Source organism: Protobothrops mucrosquamatus, unplaced genomic scaffold, assembly GCF_001527695.2.
Source record: "Protobothrops mucrosquamatus isolate PMUCROS unplaced genomic scaffold, P.Mucros_1.0 scaffold_77, whole genome shotgun sequence".
In the NCBI taxonomy this organism is placed as follows: Eukaryota; Metazoa; Chordata; class Lepidosauria; order Squamata; family Viperidae; genus Protobothrops; species Protobothrops mucrosquamatus.
Window position 1 is genome coordinate 256,665 of NW_015386153.1, and position 7,277 is coordinate 263,941.

Here is a 7,277-nt window from a genome sequence, read left to right on the forward strand (position 1 = left end):
CAATCCTATGAAAGTGGCAACCAAATTTCTAAATTCAAGATATTCTGGAATGTTTAATGAAAAACAGAATCCAACAAGACTTTATCCTAATGAGATACCTGATGACTTGCACTAGCATAGGTCAATGTTATTTATCAGCTGCTAAGCTGTTGCACTTTGAGTAAAACAAGATTTCTAGTTGAAATTTTGTCAGAAATCATGCTGGCCACAATAAAGGTAACATGATAGCGAATTTCAGAAATGCCATGGCCAGATGCAAAGTTTGCTCTGGGTCTCAATTTGGACCTTAACCTCAAGCTAGCACCACTCAATTTTGCCAACCGAATGGAGAAATACAGGAAAGAGGCAGGCTTCCTGGGGTCATGGTTCTCCTCTGCTGGATGATTCAATGTAGTTCAAGAATTAGCATCTCCTACCTAGCCCATGAATTAACTCTGGAGAAATCGTGTGACAGTTTGACCACAATAAGGTGGTTCTGCATTATACAGGTAGTCCTTGATTTACAAGTTTGTTTAGTGACCGTTCGAACTTACAACAACACTGAAAAAAGTGATTTAGGACTGTTTTTCACACTTAGGTACATTGCAAGATCCCCATGGTCACAGGATCAAAATTCAGATGCTTGGCAACTGAATCATATTTATGATGGTTGCAGTGTCCCGGGTCATGTAATCACCTTTTGTGACCTTCTGACAAGCAAAGTCAATATGGAATATAGATTCACTTAACAACCATTTACTAACTTAACAACTGCAGTGATTCACTTATCAATTGTGGCACGAAAAGTTGTAGAATGGGGCAAAAATCACTTAACTGTCTCCCTTAGCAACAGAAATTTTGGGCTCAAATGTGGTCCTAAATTATAAGGACTATCTGTATTTCTGTTAATAACTCCCAAGACTCCAGGGCATCTACATAGAGAAGGATATCATTTTGTCTGGGAGGTATTCCTACCAGTAACCTATTCCATAAATATTGCTGGGATTGTAAAGGAAAGAAGACCCAATTGTCTGTTTGATTTTTAGTGTCCCACCAATAAATCTTTCTCACTAGTTACCAACCAGTGGAAGTTTATTTATTTATTTAGAAAATTTATATTGCCGCCTACTCGCACTTGGCAACTGAAAGCAGCTTACACGGATATAAAAAACACCATATAAAAGAATAAAAAATAACAAGAAGAAAAATAATAAAATAATAACACCCCCCCAAAAAACAAGGCTTTTTCAGCATGGTGATAAACAGAACTTAAAAATGAAACGCAAAAGGCATAGGTTCTGGGTCACTCATAGCCAATCAGCTTTGTAGTTAAGCAAAAAGTAAATGTCTTTTAGGATTTTCAAATGATTGTCAAACAAATATTCATGTGGAGTTATTTCTAAATATCTAACTAATCATCCAAAGCTCGCCTTTTCATGCCTATAAAGAGGCGTATTATGTGGAAAGCACAAGTCTACACCAACCTCCTTTAATAAAAGACCTTCATTATTGCTACTGGATTTCTGGATTCACTAAGCAGATTTGCCAGCTGACACCTCCAAATCCAAGAATGGATTAAAGATGCTTAAAATGTCTAAGTATGTAAACTAAGCATCCCTGCTAAAGCTGCACAATACCAGAAGAAGCTTCCTATTATTACTATGGTACCAGTTGTGATTTAGGATCAGTGTCTTTAATTATTCAAATGTAATGGAGAGTGAAGGTGCTTTATTGCAGGGGGAAATCCCATTTGTATCATTTCACTAATTGCAACAGCTTCTCGATTTCCCGAATGACTAAATGAAGAGTGAGAAACTAACTAGACAAGATTATACTGGATAGAAACCGAAGAGCAAATCTTTTGGAAACCCTACATATTCAGTCAGACTTATAAACATCTTCCCGTGTTTTCAAATATGAAGAAATGACTAAAAATACGTGCAAATTGCCCTGAGGTAGTAGATATTCTACATTTACAATTAGAAAGCTATACCTGTTATGTACAGCAGGTTTTCAAACCATACAAAAGCAATTCAGGGATCTCTAATGGCACCAGAGAACATTCTATCACATTTCTTTATCAGTACTAACTTTCCCTTGTCAAGCCTCTTTATCAAACCAAGCAACTGGAAGGCACCAAGGCTTAGCTATGGTCCTGGTCTTTACATCTGACCTTACCTCCCACAATTGGGACCAGCATCTTGGTCATTGAGGAAAGCAGTCTTTAAGTGAGATGTCACATGACCACTCTGCTCAACAACTGCAATCCAGATTGCAGTCATTAATTGATCTCAGGGGTTATTAAATGGACTTGCCTCTCTGTTTTGGGTCTGAAAATCTTGCTTGATTTTGGCATGGATCTTATTTAACCAGCCTCCAGAGACTGGGACTCCTCTTGGCAGATGGCAGAAGTTTGCAACTTCCCTGAGGGCTTCCCCATTGATTTTGCCAGAAAGGAGGAAAGATTACAAAGGGCAATTACATGATCATGGGGCCCTTGGCAACTCGTCATCAGTGCAAATGGGTTACGGGGTGCAGCAACAGGCATAACGTCTGTCACGATTATGAGTCCCTACATTCAGCACCATCAAAACTTTGAACAGTTGCTGAACAATGATCATTAAGTCGAGGTCTACCTGTACATGTGACCCAGAATTATCTGAAATGTATTGGAATTGTGCCTTACACCCTTACACACACAAAGTAATGCGCAGAGAGCCATTATACATAACAGAAAATGCTTCTGCAAGGCTCTAGCCTTTTTTGTAATCTTGGGGCAGCAAGGGAATGGGATCATCCCAATATTTATACCTGAATCTTCACAGGTTCCAAGATTGAAAAAGCAATTGAGTTTTCAGTCATAGCATGATTCACATGTTAATTTCCTTAGACAATGCTGGACTCAGACTTCCAGGCTATCTTTTCATTTCCTGCAGCAGCGACAGCTAGAGATCTAATGATTGCAGGAGACAGAGACAAGAAGGTAGAAAGATTCTGATATTTAATCTGATGATCAACCAAGGGGAAAATAATATATAAGATTAACTCTTTTATTGGCTTTTCGTAATTAAAAAAAGAGATTGAACAGGGCTTTCACAGACACTATTTACACCTCAAAATTGTGTTTTCCCAATCAATGTACGAAAGGATCTTTGAAAGCAAAAGAATGACAAAAAAAATTACATTTAAACCTGCAAACCTGTATCTAGGCAATATCCCGTTATGTAGCAATGTGTATGGAAAGCCAGGAGTTAAGTAGCTGAGGGACAGTAAGTATATTAAGTGAACCAAGAAGTCACCTTCTGATCAGTGATCCAAGGAGGACAAAAAGGAACATCAATTAGAAGTCCACCAAGCTAAGGGTAGATGAGAATTGTGGGCAAAAAAACCCCAGCAAGCAGAAATCTCAATGTTAAATGACAAATACCCACAAGATACTTTACACTCATGAGAGCAAGTTTGGCCTAGTGGTTAAGGCACCAGACTAGAAACCAGGAGACTGTGAGTTCTAATCTCACTTTACGCATGAAATCCGGCATATTGTGAAGAAAACAGGTGCAGAAAGGAGCATTAAGTAAGTTTGCTGCCTTGAGTTATTTATAAAAATAATAAAGTTGGGATAAATAAACAAATCAATGAATAACACACCCATTACCTGGAAAAAAATAAATCAATAAGTGGTATGTGTTTGCCACATTCCATTATCACCTTATGAATTTTATAACACTAGGCTGAAGTCTGTATACAGAGGTTCTGTATAAAAAAAATAGCACACAACACTTGTGTGCCACAAACTATTAATATACCCACAAACAAAAACAAGAAGACAACAAAACTACTTACTGCTCAGCATATCTATAATCTGCTACTGAAGAACTTGGCCTTTTAAATTATGTAATGTCCCACTGGTGCAACTGTGAGTAGGACAATAGCTGCCCAGTGCCATCTTATCCACATTTACTCAGGTATGCTGTCATGAGTTAAATGGGTCACATCCCAGGCAGAATGCAACATTATGCAACACCTCCACTGAAGGTAGAAAATCTGCAGTTGGAAGAAATATCTTTCAATATGCCTTTCAATGGGATTTCGGCCCTTGTTGCTCAAAGACCACAGCCTTAGCTAATATTTCATCCTGGTCAGCATTTTGTATAAATAAAATGGCTTTTAAACTTCCAACCAAATCCTTTGCTTGAAAATCTCTATGCTTAGAGGCACATAAAATATATCAGGACTATTATTGTTATCCTGTCTTCTTACATATATAGAACTTTCCCCAAAGGACACCTTGAAAATCAAATTTAAATTCTTTTTTCATAAATGGATTGCATGAAGCTACTTATGCTTTCAGCTCTTTGTATGACATCTTACTAACCTACAGCCAACATGGTGTGATGTTTTAGGCATTGGGCTAGGACTGAGGAGGTTCATCATCTAACCCAGGGGTCTTCAAACTTGGCCCTTTTATGACTTGTGGACTTCAACTCCCAGAATTCCTCAGCCAGGCATGCTGGCTAAGGAATTCTGGGAGTTGAAGTCCACAAGTCATAAAAGGGCCACGTTTGAAGACCCCTGATCTAACCTGAAGCTCAATAGATGACTTTCTTGCAGGGTTGCACTTGTAGAGAAAGAGGTGAGGAGTGATGTTGCATGTGTTGGGTCAGGCAGGAATGCACAAAGTGAAAACACCAAACTTTTGACCTGGACTCTAGTGAGGAAAATGGCTCGGACAGAATATGGCAAGCACATTTCCAGAGGGTTACAGAACATTATTACATTCCGTACCCTGGCTGTGCTTCTTACCATCATTCAGCATCTGTGAATTTTCACAGACTGTCACACTGCTTGACATATTTAAAAAACCCCTAATTAGTTTAAAGATCTCTACTTTCAAAGTACCAACCGGCATTTAGATTCCAATCACCAGCTGGCATTTACAGTTGTAGCAGGGCAAAATCCCCAACTTTGTGAATCAAAGAAGAAGCTGAATGCCGTAATTGCTGCTTCCTATCTGCATATACTTCATTCAGTTGAATTACATTGTAATGTTTAACAAAAATAGCTCAAGAGCTATTTCAGGAAGCTGTGTTGAATTCTATGCAAATTAAAAAGAGAAAATAGAAAGTTACTGTTTAAACGAAGTTAAGGGACTCTTTATTTGCTAGGAATAGAGGAATCTGTATTACTATTTCCACAGCAGCATTGTATTTTGCTTATTATTTTCTTCAAACATTTCAAACATTGAAACATTTGCTCAAACACTGGAACTTCTGGGGCGAAGCACAGTTATTACAACTATAATCCTAGCCTAACTTAACATTAACCAAATCATTAAATTAAATCCACTGGGTGCACTTCAAAACAAAATTAACTACCTACCCATAATGTTCATATCATGTTACAGCATAACAAAGGAGGGCAGTATAATTTCCCAGCCCACAGGCCAGGATGTTGAAAACCAGGAGTCAATCAAAGCGAGCAATCCCTAGATCAAGAGCCTGCACTCCATCACTGGGTTTCACCCTGTCTAGACAACTGACAGGCAATGCAAGTGTTAAGTTTGTGCAGATCGTACAGAAAAGGGTCACTTTGAGCAAAAGAGTATTTGAAATTATAGAATAAAAAGGACATATTTCATAATTCATTCTTGTTGTTTTAAATCAGTGGTTCTCAACCTTTTTAATGCCGCAACCCCAACTGGTCATAAGTTGAGGACTAAACCGGTCGTAAGTTGAGGACTAAACCGGTCGTAAGTTGAGGACTAAACAGGTTGTAAGTCGAGGACTACCCAACCGGTCGTACGTCGAGGACTTTCCCTGCCCGGGAGCGCCGCGCATGCGTGGTTCCGCCCCCTGCGCCGGCCGAGGCGTAGCTGGCAAGCGGCAGAGACGGAGCAGGCCGACCACCAGCTGGCCCAGCTCAAGGGAGGTAAGGCACCCGCCGGAAAAGGGGGAAAAAATGGCGGACAGCCTTGCTTGGCGACCCCCGTGAAATGGTCAATCGACCCCAAATGGGGTCGCGACCCATAGGTTGAGAACCGCTGTTTTAAATGTTATATACTGCTTTTAATTCAATGTTATATTTGTGTACCATCCAGAGTCCCTCTGTGAGAGAGAGATGGGAGGTTTTAAAATTTGATAGATTGATTAGATTAGATTAGATCAGATTAGATTAATAAATGTTTGTTCTTAACATATATTGCACTTCAGCTCACACTGGAATTTGTTTCTACTCCATTCAGAAGAAAACTTTCCCAGGACTATTTGTTTTTATTTATTCATTTATATCCTGCCTTATTTTTATAAACAATTCAATGCAGCAAACATACTATACCTCATACTCCTTCCTCCTCCTATTTTCCCACGATAACAACCTTGTGAGGTGGGTTGGACTGAGAGGGAATAACTGGCTCAAGGTCACCCAGCTAGCTTTCCTGCCTAAGGCGGGACTAGAAGTCACAGTCTCCCAGTTTTTAGCCTGGTGTCTTAATCATTATATCAAACCTGCTGTCAAAATGTCCAATTCTCAAAAAAAAAAAAAAAAAAAGCCAAAGTAAAGTCTCTTAAAATAGTTAAAAATTCTCAACAAAAGCAGAGAGCGCTGAAATAAATGAACAACCAGACCAACTGGGACTCCACAGCATAATACAGGCAGTCCTCGACTTACGAGCCAAAATTGAGCCCAAAATTTCTGTTGCTAAGCAAGACGGTTAAGTGAGTTTTGCTGTATTTTGCGACTTTTCATGCCACGATTGTTAAGTGAATCACTGCAGTCATTAAGTCAGTAACACAGTTGTTAAATTAATCTGGCTTCCCCAATGACCTTGCTTGTCAGAAGATGATCACCTGACCCTCGGGACATTGCAACCGTCATAAATACATGCCAGTTGCCAAGCCTCCAAATTTTGATCACATGACCAGGGGGAATGCTGCAACGATCCTAAGTGTGAAAGCTTGTCGTAAGTCCCTTTTTTCAGGGCGGTTGTAACTTTAGGTCACTAAATGAATGGTGGCAAGTCAAGGACTACTTATGCGGTGGTTCTCTTCCTTCCTCACCGATCGTACGCAGTCTGTATTGGCAGGGGGACAGAGGTCGACCCCTAGGTCCCTAACTTGTGGGGTTCCTCAGGGGTCGGTCCTCTCTCCTCTTCTGTTCAATATTTATGTGAAGCCGCTGGGGGAGATCATCCGTGGCTTTGGGGTGGATTTCCATCAGTACGCTGATGACACACAGCTGTACATTTCCACCCCAGGCCACCCCAACGATGCCCTTGACGTGATGGCCCGTTGCCTGGAGGC